Source organism: Vigna angularis, chromosome 2, assembly GCF_016808095.1.
Source record: "Vigna angularis cultivar LongXiaoDou No.4 chromosome 2, ASM1680809v1, whole genome shotgun sequence".
NCBI lineage: Eukaryota > Viridiplantae > Streptophyta > Magnoliopsida > Fabales > Fabaceae > Vigna > Vigna angularis.
In genome coordinates, this window is record NC_068971.1 from 8,614,095 (window position 1) to 8,626,241 (window position 12,147).

General features: G+C 45.7%; 1 protein-coding gene across 31 annotated transcripts in view; it reads right to left on the minus strand.

The window, feature by feature from the left end:
• Positions 1-12,147, minus strand: part of LOC108327225 (myosin-1) — a 57,098-nt gene that overhangs the window by 2,990 nt on the left and 41,961 nt on the right. For 19 of the 31 annotated variants that reach the window (XR_008247401.1, XR_008247394.1, XR_008247407.1 and 16 more), the window contains 4 exons: positions 12,032-12,065; positions 11,739-11,863; positions 11,334-11,650; positions 11,114-11,255 (listed from right to left, as the gene is read on the minus strand). The exons of 4 other annotated variants lie outside the window; for them this stretch is intronic. The gene's annotated coding sequence lies outside the window, so the exon portion shown is untranslated. Of the gene's footprint in view, positions 1-10,975; positions 11,077-11,113; positions 11,256-11,333; positions 11,651-11,738; positions 11,864-12,031; positions 12,066-12,147 lie in introns of all 31 variants that reach the window. 8 more of the 31 variants (XR_008247409.1, XR_008247416.1, XR_008247418.1 and 5 more) reach the window with 7 other exon arrangements.

Consider the following 12,147-nt stretch of genomic DNA (forward strand, 5'->3'; position numbering starts at 1 on the left):
TCATCCATTTCAACCCCTCTCCTTGTTATAACATGCCCCAAATACCCGATCGATGTTCTCCCAAATTCACTCTTCTTCCTGTTGGCCACCCACTGTCGTTTTTGTAAGCGGTCCAGCACCATGTTCACTTGCTGCAGATGCTCCGCCCACGTTGCGCTGTACACGAGGATGTTGTCGAAAAAGACGAGGACGAACTTCCGCAAATACGGTCGTAATAGCTCATTCATAGCGCTCTGGAAAGTGGCGGGCGCGTTGGTGAGACCGAACAGCATGACCAGAAACTCATAATGCCCCAAGTGGGTCCGGAACGCCGTCTTCTGGATATCCGCCTCTCCCATCCGGACCTGGTGATAGCCGGCTTTGAGATCCACCTTCGAGAAGTACCTCACTCCCCTAAGCTTGTCCAACAACTCTTCGATCACCGGTATGGGAAACTTTTTGGGGATGGTTGCTCGGTTGAGCGCTCGGTAATCTATGCAGAATCGCCAACTTCCGTCTTTCTTCTTTATGAGAATCACCAGACTTATACTTGGTCTAACAATCCCTACATGCAACATTTCTGCCACCTGGCGTTCGATCTCCTCTTTCATGACATGTGGGTAGCGGTATGGACATACGTTGACAGGGTCAGCCCCATCTTTTAAAATGATCTGATGTCGCTTGTCCCTGTCAGGAGGCAGTCCGCGGGGTTCCTTAAATACCCCCTCATACTGCTTCAATACGCTCGCCATTTCCTCCTTCTATTCCACCGTCATCCCCTCTTCCTCTCTATCCCCTCGCTCTCTATCCTCTCGTCCCGCTCGTCTACCTTCCAAGCTCCAAACTAGAGCCCATGTCTCGGCCTCACTCAATTTCAACAATTTTTCGGGTTCAATCACCCTTCTCTCCAACGTCGGATCCCCTTTTATGACAATCTTCTTCCCCGCTTGTCGGAACGACATGGTGGATCTCTCCTAATCCAGCGTGATCTCCCCCAATTTGGCCAACCACTCAACTCCAAGGATCATGTCTACTCCTCCCAACTCGAACAAATAGAACTTTTCTTCAATCTCAACTCCCCCCATGTCGACCACCACCCTCGGACAACATCCTCGGGTCTTCTTCTTATGACCGTCCCCTAAGCTTACGTGATATGGAAGAATGTCTTCCATTTCGAGCTTTAGTTCCTCCACCAATTTCTTACTGACGAAGTTGTGGCTCGCACCGCTGTTCACCAATATTAGCACGTCTTTTCCTCCCACTTTCCCCTGCAACTTCAATGTTTTAGGTTGCATCAACCCACCGGCCGAGAACGCCGATAACTCCATGCAGGGGGGCTCCAACTCTACCTCTTCCCCTTCAACATCCTCTTCTTCCTCTTCGGCCAGTATCACCACCCGTAAACTCTTCTCCGGACACTGGTGCCCTAGGCTAAATGGCCCCCCACATCGGAAACACCTTCCTTCTTCTCTGTGTTTCAGAAACTCTGGGTAAGGCAGGTTTCTTGAACTTCTTCCACGGCTATCACTTCCTCCGTGCATTCCGCCTCTCACCAGAACACTGTCACGTCTCACGGACCCGAAGCTCTCGGTCGGGGTCGTTTGCATCGACTGGCTCCTCGGCGGATCGGTTCTTACCACCCCCGCTCCTCCTCATGTCGTTCGTCCCTGTTAGATGTTAAGTTGTGTGTTTCTGTTAATTGGGCTTAGCCCATTCTGTATTTAGGGTTTAACCCTTATCCTACATTACAAATAAACTACCCTATGTGTATGCTAAACACATGAGGGAGATTTCTCTTAATCTTTTTCCCTATATTCAATATGGTATCTAGAGCACAGGAATAGTTCCAGTCAACTCCACGGTCTCCGGCACTCATCACTGCCACTGTTGTTGCAGTCGTCGCCGCCGCCATTGCCGGAGTTCCAGAATCGATCGGCGACCACATCATCGGAATCGTCTCGACCGGGCGACCACCGTGGTACAAAGATCGCGGCGAACGGACCACCCATGCGCCTCCACGCGCCGCCGCAAAAGTCACCGCTGCCACCGCTACCGCCGCACGTGCCGGCGCGTCGCCTGAGGTTTCCGCCGCCGATCAGCACCGCCGTGATCTCCTCTTCGCCCTTTTTCTGGATCTGTGGTCGTTGCATCAATCGGAGTACTTTGATTTTTTAGAGTTTGTTAGATATATTATATCTTTTATCTTTTAGTTAGTTTGTTATTATTTCTCATTTGTATTTTGGGCTTATCCCATATTTCTTCTATTATAAATAGAGAACCCTATGTGTGTATTTTACACAAGAGAGATTAATCCAAATATAGTTTTTCACTATATTCAACATGGTATCAAAGCAGGTTCTCTGATCTCTTCTTGTGGCCTCTTTTGTCTGTCGGCGGCCGGCTGCCATGGTCGCCGGCAGCCCCTAAAATTTCAGACAACAGTCCATTTTCTCTTCTTCTCAGTGCAGCCAGTCGCCAACGATCGCCGCTTTCCGCTCCCGTCGCTGCTATCGTTGTCGCCGCCGCTAGCACCGCTGCCGCCGCCGCCACCGCCGGCCACCGTCACAGTTTCGACGGGTGACCTGCGGATCTGGACCGTCCCTTCGAGCGACGGCCAACCACGCTGGTTTCGAGAGCCTTTTCTCAGTCACGCGCCGCCACGCAGCGCTTCTTTCCGGCCAGTCCCCCATCGTCGTCGGCCGCTGTCACAGTTTTGACCGGTGACCAGCAGATTTGAAGCGTCTCCTCGAGCGACGACAAACCCCGCCGGAGTGAAGACCAGACTCCTCTCCAGCACTGTTTTGCCGCTGTCCGACACCGTTTTGCTGCTGTCCGGCACCGTTTTGCCGCTGTCCGGCACCGTTTGCCGCTGTCCGGCGTCGTTTGCCGCTATTCAGGCGCCGTTTGCCGCTGTTCAGGCGCCGTTTGCCGCTGTTCAGGCGCCGTTTGCCGCTGTTCAGGCGCCGTTTGCCGTTGTTCAGGCGCCGTTTGCCGCTGTTCAGGCGCCGTTTGCCGCTGTTCAGGCGCCGTTTGCCGCTGTTCAGGCGCCGTTTGCCACTGTTCAGGCCCCGTTTGCCGCTGTTCAGGCCCCGTTTGCCGTTGTTCAGGCCCCGTTTGCCGCTGTTCAGGCCCCGTATGCTTCCAACTACTGTAGGCCCCATCACCTCGTCAGTTAGTGATGGCAGTCCTTGTAGTTTTGTCGCTTCCAGCCACTACAGGCCCCATCAGTCAGTGATGGCAATTTAGTCTCTACAGTTTTATAGCAGTGAACCGCCACTGCAGTCGCTACTGCCTCAGACAGACGCAACTGCGTCAGTTCTTCTAGGGCTAGAGTTTAGCCCGATCTTCTTGTGATACACTGCTAAGTATCACCACTTTGGGAGTTGTCCAGCAAAGAATTTTGGACCTCCAACGTATCTTTGAATCTTTGATGCCTTTGTTTCAGCATTGTAGCTTAATATTTTGTTTTGCTTTAGTGGTCCAGCAACTGTGATATTCCCGTTTCCGCCCTTCACACTAATGGGGAGTACGTTTCCAAGACACTGCAAGTCACATATATATGGGTGTAGTCCCTGCAGTTTTGTAGATTTCAGCTACTACTGTTGATCCCGTCACCCAGCCATCATTGATGAAGATTTAGTGTAGTCCCTGCAGTTTTGTAGCTCTTAGCTTTCAGCTACCACTGTTGATCCCGTCACTCATCCATCATTGATTGGGAATCAGTCCTTGCAGTTTGTCATTGTCCACCACTGCTCTCATTCATCCACTTTTGAAGTTGAAGTTTCACAAGCTGCTATTAGTCCATCTATGTTTGTCTCACACTCTTGAAGACAAATCATCTAGTTCAAAACTGAGTTCATCTATTCCAAGCTTAGTTCATACAATTTGTATGCTCCAGCTTGAGGGGGAGTGTTAGATATATTATATCTTTTATCTTTTAGTTAGTTTGTTATTATTTCTCATTTGTATTTTGGGCTTAGCCCATATTTCTTCTATTATAAATAGAGAACCCTATGTGTGTATTTTACACAAGGGAGATTAATCCAAATATAGTTTTTAACTATATTCAACAGAGTTTCTCCCTCTCCATGGCTGCCCAACTTGATGATCGGAGTCGGTCTCGCCAACCAGGTAAAGGACGTCCAAAATGTAACCACTGTGGCAAGCTAGGCCACAAAATTGATAGATGTTATGCACTTCATGGACGTCCTCCTCGACCTATAGCAATGGCTAATTCTGATCCACCTCCCCGATCACCGTCTGCAGACCATCCTACTTCATCAAATACCATAAATAACCCTTTACTCTTTCAGGAATTTCTCAGATGGTATGAGGACCGTCAACACTCTAGTTCCACTACATCTGCTTCTGTTATACGCACAGGTCCTCCTTTTGTCGGTATGACTCACTCTCTCGGATCTTGGGTCCTTGACTCAGGTGCCACCGATCATATCACTGGTAACAAGTCCTTGTTTTCTTCCTTGTCATGTCCGGTTAATTTACCCTCGGTAACGATGGCTGATGGGTCTAGAGTCTCATCTCATGGTATTGGTACTGTTCATATTTTTCCATCCATATCCATTAATAATGTACTTTATGTCCCTGGGTCTCCTTTTAACTTATTGTCCGTAAGTCGTCTAACTCGTTCCCTTAATTGTGTTATTTCATTTACCAAAGATTCTGTTTGCTTGCAGGACCGGAGTTCGAAACACATGATTGGCACAGGATGTGAGTCTCATGGCCTATATCATCTCAGCCCTTCTCCACATGCTGGCGTAATCATGGAGTCACCATCCCTTCTTCATGCTCAGTTAGGTCATCCCAGTCTTGCCAAACTGCAACAACTTGTTCCGAGTCTGTCCAAATGTGAAATTATATGAAATCTATATTACTTCCTTAAAACTTATTACAAGATACTACCTATTTATAGAACTATGAACCTAATAGTTAGGCACATCCTAACCTAAGTTAGGCACATCCCAAAGACATAAGTTAGGCACCTCCTAGACAAGTTAGGCACCTCCTAAGATACATAAATATTACATTTGATATTCCAACACTCCCCCTCAAGCTTGATCATACATATTGTATGAGCCAAGCTTGGAATAAACACACTCAACTGGAAAGTACATCATTAAACTCAAATGAAAACAAAGGCATCAAAGATCCAAAGACATGTTGGAGGTCCAAAATTCTTTGTTGGACAACTCCCCAGTGGTGATACTTAGCAGTGTATCACACGAAGATCGGAAGAAGAACTGACGCAGTTGCGTCTGTCTGAGACTGTAGTTGGCAGCGGACGGTGGTGGACAGCGGCAAACGGTGGAGACGAAGACATCGGTAACATGAGAGGCCTTCAAAGGCTAAAAGCCAGAAACCTGTAGGGTCTTAACCACCCTACACAACAATAAAACCTTCAGGAACTTCACTTCCTTGAGTAGCAACAAATCTTCAGGGACTTAACTACCCTGAACAACAATGAACCGTTAGGGATTTATTGCCCTAATAACAACGAACCTGCAGAAACTGAAATGTCTGCAATGGATGAAACAACAACAAACCTGTAGGGACTTAACCACCCTACAACGGCTGAAACAGCAACAAACCTACAGGGACAACTACCCTGTGGCGGCTGAAACTTCCCCTCACACGGAGGTGGAAGAACGGGTGAGAACCGATCCGTACGAGGGACAAATCTGAAATCCCATAGCATCAAACGAGTCAAATCAGCGGTCAATCTCAAAGAAGGCATTGACTAACGGTGCAAATATCCTTTCACATGGCAGAAACCAAAACACGAATATTGGGACTTATGATGGCATCAAAAAAAGACCCAAAGAAGTGACGCAGTGGCGTCCAAAAGGGAGTCTGAAGTCAAATGAGATCCCCCAACCTTGAACATTTCAACCCGACGAGTCAAAGTGAGTTGTTGAAGAACAACACAAAATTCAGTACTTGAGCTGTTAAGTGTAGAGAGCCTTTTCAGAATAGAGAATGGTAGAGACAGGAAGCCCTTCACATTGGTGAAGGCAGAGAGCCCTTCTCAATGGAGAAGGAGATGATGGAAGCAGGCTTGGTCACAGACGGAGCAGCAACATCAAAACATCACTGTTGAGAACAACAGTATCCTGGTTCAGGTTCTGTCCAGCAATGAAACATATTATGAAACACACGGCCAATCACGTCCAGCTGCTTGGACAGATTGGGAAGAGCACGGAGGGGGTGCAGCAGCACTTCACGGTGGGCAGCAACATCCACCAGTCCAGCAACTTTCATCCAGCAGCTTTGGAGTGAAAACAACAACTGGTCCAGCAAGGCAGCAGCAGGCACAGGGAGCTGGTTCACGACCATGACAGTAGCACATAGGGAGCAGCCACCAACAGCAAGAAGAAGCAGGGGGCTGATCGACATCCAGCAAGCATGGGAGGTACACACCTTCAGGGAGCTGCTGCTGTGACGTAAAAAGAGAAGCATCATGTGTTGTCCAAACCAAGCAAGTAGAAACCTTGGTTCGCAGTAATCCCGATAAGCACCAGAAGAAAGAACTGTGAGACAAAGTTTAAAGCAATGGCAGGCCTCTCCTTTTTTTCCAAGTAGTAGGCAAAAGGAAGGAGCAGGAATAAGGCAATAACGTTGCGGTAGACTGGGAAAACAAGTTTGCTAATGCCCATGTTAGGGGCAGCTCGAGAGACGACGTGGAATCCGGCGTAGCCAAACTGCAGGGCCAACATGGCCGCATGCAGCTGAACGCGTTCCAAGACGGAGCAACACATTCCGGTGGAAGAGGAGGCTGAGGCAGAATCTGAAAACCTCTTCCGAGAGGTAGAGGTGAGGAAAGAATGATCAAAACCAACACACCGGCTGTTATGGAGGGTCAGAACAGAGAGAGGAAGCTCCGACGACGGCTATGGAGGTGTCGCGGCGACTTTCCGGTGAGCAGAGAGCGGCGCGTGGAAAGCACGCGCCTGTTCGCAGCGCACAAAGAGGCTGCGCGTGGCGGAGCGTGGAGGAGAATCAGGCGAACCCACCGGTGGGGACGGCTGTCGCGTGAACAGACGGTCCAGATCCACTGGACAACGGTCGGAACTGTGACGATCGCCGGGAGACGGCGGCGCGTGACAAACACGCACCGAGACTGGCTGAAGGAAGGTGGCGCGTGGAGAGGAGTTTGATCTTGAATCCGGCGGTCCAGATCCGCTGGTCATCGGACGGAACTGCGACGGTGGCCGGCGGCGGTCGACTCGGCGGTCAACGGTGGAGAGCAGCGGTGACGGCGGAGAGCAGCAGTGCACCTCAAGGCAGTGGCCTAGTTCTCTCGGTCTTGGTCATTGATTGGCAGCAACATGATAATGCCAAAAATAACTCAGCATCACTTAAAATACCAGTTTCAGCTGCTGGTCTGAAATGGGTTCGAATCCCATTTTGAGATTTTTAGTCACTTAGTTTCTGGATGCAGGTGAATTGAATTCCAGAATAAGAAAGTGTTGGTGACATTGGAGAAAGGCTAGGTGAGGCCAGCACATAAAGACGTACTGAATTTGGCTAAGGCAGAGAAATGACTCCACTCTAATTTTAGAGAGCTGCCCACTGAAACATAAAGGCTGAAAGAGACATAAGCTGCCCACTGAAACATAAAGGCTGAAAGAGACATAAGTCTAACAGCTTGACTGGGGCAATTGCAGGCCAATAACGCACAAAGGCACATGTTTGAAGAAGAGACTTTTAGGGACCTGCCGGCGGCACGGCGGCCGGCCGCCGGCAGACAACAAAGATAGTGATGGAAGAGACTAAGGCTCTGATACCATGTGAAAAAGCATAAAATCTATATTACTTCCTTAAAACTTATTACAAGATACTACCTATTTATAGAACTATGAACCTAATAGTTAGGCACATCCTAACCTAAGTTAGGCACATCCTAACCTAAGTTAGGCACATCCCAAAGACATAAGTTAGGCACCTCCTAGACAAGTTAGGCACCTCCTAAGATACATAAATATTACATTTGATATTCCAACACCAAATTATCAAGTTTGTCGTGTGAGTCTTGTCAGTTAGGTAAACATACTCGTAGTTCCTTTCCTCGTAGTGTTTCCCAACGAGCGTCATCCCCCTTTTCCTTGGTTCATTCTGATACTTGGGGACCTAGTCGTGTTAAGTCAACTTTAGGATTTCAATATTTTGTTACCTTTATTGATGACTATTCTAGATGTACTTGGTTGTTTCTCATGAAGAATCGTTCTGAGTTGTTTTCTATTTTTCAAACTTTTTTTAATGAAATAAAAACTCAGTTTGGGGTTTTTATTCGCACTTTACATAGTGATAATGGCCGTGAATACCTTTCTCAACAGTTTAAACATTTTATGGCTTCTCATGGCATTCTTCACCAAACCTCATGTGCTTATACCCCTCAACAAAATGGGGTGGCTGAGTGCAAGAATAGACACCTTATTGAAACAACTCGTACCCTTCTCATTCATGGTCAAGTACCCTCACGTTTTTGGGGTGATACTGTTCTCACGGCATGTTATCTTATCAACTGCATGTCATCTTCCATCCTAGCGAACAAAATCCCTCATTCTATATTATTTCCTCAAGACCCTCTACATCCATTACCTCTTAGAGTTTTTGGGTCTACATGTTTTGTTCATGATTTTAGTCTTGGTCTTGACAGGTTATCTCCTAGGTCTCACAAATGTGTTTTCTTAGGATTTCCACGGTCACAAAAGGGCTATAAGTGTTTTTCTCCTTCCCTCAATCGTCATTTTATCTCTGCTGATGTCACTTTTGATGAATCTTCTTTTTACTTTACACATTTATCTTCTAGTTCTGTACCTCTCCCTGTTACTGTTGATATTCCTCTTATTTGTAATCCTCCTGGTGATCCTCCACCCATTTTGTCTCCTCCTTCTTTAGACTCTCATTCACCATAGGATCGTCTTTCACCACCACCCCTTCAAGTTTATAGTCGCCGCAATTGTCTCCCTCATGACTAACTTCTAGTGCCGCCTCCTGTGTCTCCTCCGGCTCCAGCAAATGAGTCTGACTTGCCTATTGCCCTCCGTAAAGGTATACGCTCTACCCGTAACCCTTCCCCCCATTATACTGTTCTTAGTTACCACAGATTATCTCCATCGTTTTACACTTGTCTCATCCATTTCTTCTGTGTCAATTCTTAAATCTGTGGGTGATGCCTTAACTCATCCTGGCTGGCGTCAAGCTATGCTGGATGAATTAAGTGCTTTACAGAAAAGTGGAACTTGGGAGCTTGTCCAATTACCATCTAGAAAGTCTGTTGTTGGTTGCAGGTGGGTGTATGCTATCAAGGTTGGCCCTGATGGCACAATTGATCGTCTGAAAGCTCGACTGGTTGCCAAAGGCTACACACAGATTTTTGGTTTGGATTATGGTGATACTTTTTCTCCAGTGGCAAAAATGACCTCTGTTCGCCTATTCATTGCCATGGCCGCTCTTCGCCAATGGCCTCTTTACCAACTTGATGTCAAAAATGCCTTCCTAAATGGTGATTTGCAAGAAGAAATTTATATGAAGCAACCGCCTGGCTTTGTTGCTCAAGGGGAGTCATCTGGATTGGTATGTCGTCTTCGCAAATCCTTATATGGCCTAAAACAATCTCCTCGGGCCTGGTTTGGTAAATTCAGTTGTGTTGTTCAACAATTTGGTATGTCTCGCAGTGAAGCGGATCATTCAGTGTTCTATCGTCACTCAAGTGCTGGATGTATTTACTTAATAGTGTATGTTGATGATATTGTTCTCACAGGAAGTGACTATCTCGGCATCTCTCAGATGAAACAACACCTTTGTCATAATTTTCAAACCAAAGATCTTGGCAAACTCCGGTACTTTTTGGGTATTGAAGTAGCACAATCCAATGATGGTATTGTCATATCTCAGAGGAAGTATGCGTCAGACATCTTGGAGGAAACAGGGTTAATGAACTGTAAATCTGTTGAGACACCTATGGACCCTAACATCAAACTCTTACCAAATCATGGGGAGCCTTTCTCAGATCCTGAACGGTACAGAAGATTAGTTGGTAAATTAAACTATCTTACTGTTACGCGTCCTGACATTTCCTTCACAGTTAGTGTGGTGAGTCAATTTCTAAACTCCCCATGTGAAGACCATTGAGATGCAGTTGTTCGCATACTAAAGTATATTAAAGGATCACCTAGAAAAGGTTTGCTATATGGCCCTAACAACGATACAAAAATCGTTTGCTATTCAGATGCTGATTGGGCTGGTTCCCCTTCTGATAGGAGGTCTACTTCTGGATATTGTGTCTCTATAGGTGGCAACCTGATTTCTTGGAAAGTAAGAAGCAAAGTGTTGTGGCAAGGTCCAGCGCAGAAGCAGAATATAGAGCTATGGCATCTGCTACTTGCGAGCTTGTGTGGCTTAAACAATTACTTAATGAATTGAAATTTGGAGATGTCACTCACATGACACTTATATGTGATAATCAAGCTGCTCTTCATATTAGCTCTAACCCTGTCTTCCATGAGAGAACCAAGCACATTGAAGTTGATTGTCATTTTATTAGAGAAAAAATCATATCCGGAGATATCAAGACTGAGTTCGTTAACTCAAGCAACCAGTTGGCAGATATATTCACCAAGTCCTTACGAGGACCTAGAATTGACTATCTTTGTAACAAGCTTGGAACATATGATTTATATGCTCCAGCTTGAGGGGGAGTGTTAGATGTTAAGTTGTGTGTTTCTGTTAATTGGGCTTAGCCCATTCTGTATTTAGGGTTTAACCCTTATCCTACATTATAAATAAACTACCCTATGTGTATGCTAAACACATTAGGGAGATTTCTCTTAATCTTTTTCCCTATATTCAATAGTCCCCATGATGGGGGATTCTTGGATGTCGTACACCCCATCAGACCTAGCCCGCGTAGAGCCTCTTCGACGTCCCGCGCTAGTTTCATCGCCGTCATCAAGTTTCGTGGGTCATGGGGTCTAACCTCGCATCGCAATTCCTTCCGTAAGCCTGCCAGGAAGTATCCCAACAACTGGTCGTCCGAAAACGCTTTCATCTGTCCGGCCAGAGCTTCAAATTCCTTCACTAAATGAAGAGAGAAAATTAGGAGTTATAAACTTACATAAATCATATCTTGGTTGTCTATATTGCAGGTTGAATAAAACTGCTGGTTCATTTAAATAACTAAGATGCATGAGGTCATCCACTCCATTAAGAATGTCGGGAATAGCTGGCACCAAATTATCCTCTTTCACCTTTAAAACCTATGATAAGGTGGAGTGTACAATTAATCAGACCAAAAAGAACTTAACAGTCTAGAGAAACAATGTTGCGTATCTTACTTTCCCATCTGCCAGTGAAATGACAGATTCAGCTCCGTATGTTGTTATTATCTTTACCAGCTCCCAATCCACATTTGGTAGTTGAAGCCATAACGGAAGCATCTGATATAATGAACTCCAAAAGTAAGACAAACAAGTATAAAATTTAAATTATCCATTAATGGGATCAAACAAACTAAATAAAGAAAAGATTGATTCCCTTTAATATTAAATTATCTTCGTTTGAAAATTTTCAAACATATTATCAAAGCAATGAGGAGTGCATTCTATTCCCAGCTGAGCATATCCACTAGCATCCATATTGAATTGAAAGAAACCTAATGAATCAACCAAAAGAATCAATATAACAAATTGCAAATCTCACAAAACGACCAAAATTGTCATTTCTTAATGCTTTTCCATTACCAAAGGCTTCTAGTATTGGATTAGTCTTTAATATCTCGTTCTCTATTCCGCTTCCTCCACCAAGGGCAGCAGAGTATTGCATTGCTATTTTTGCTGTCTCGATCTTTCCGACTCCACCCTCACCACTGAATATGTAGATAAAAGGAGTTATTACAAGTTTTATTTCAACGTCAACTAAGGGCACACTAGGCTTACGAAACGAGATTGATCACCACATTATGCTGAAAACATTGAGAACAAATACAAACTTTTCCAATTAAAGTACATCTATGCATGGAAAATGAGATAATCACCTTAAATTCGGGGTCTCACCCACTAAAAGCTCCTCTGTTAAATAAATGTTAACGTGTCAAGAATGATAGATTGGTAGCAAATCACTAAAAAGAATACCACGAAGAACTACAAGGGA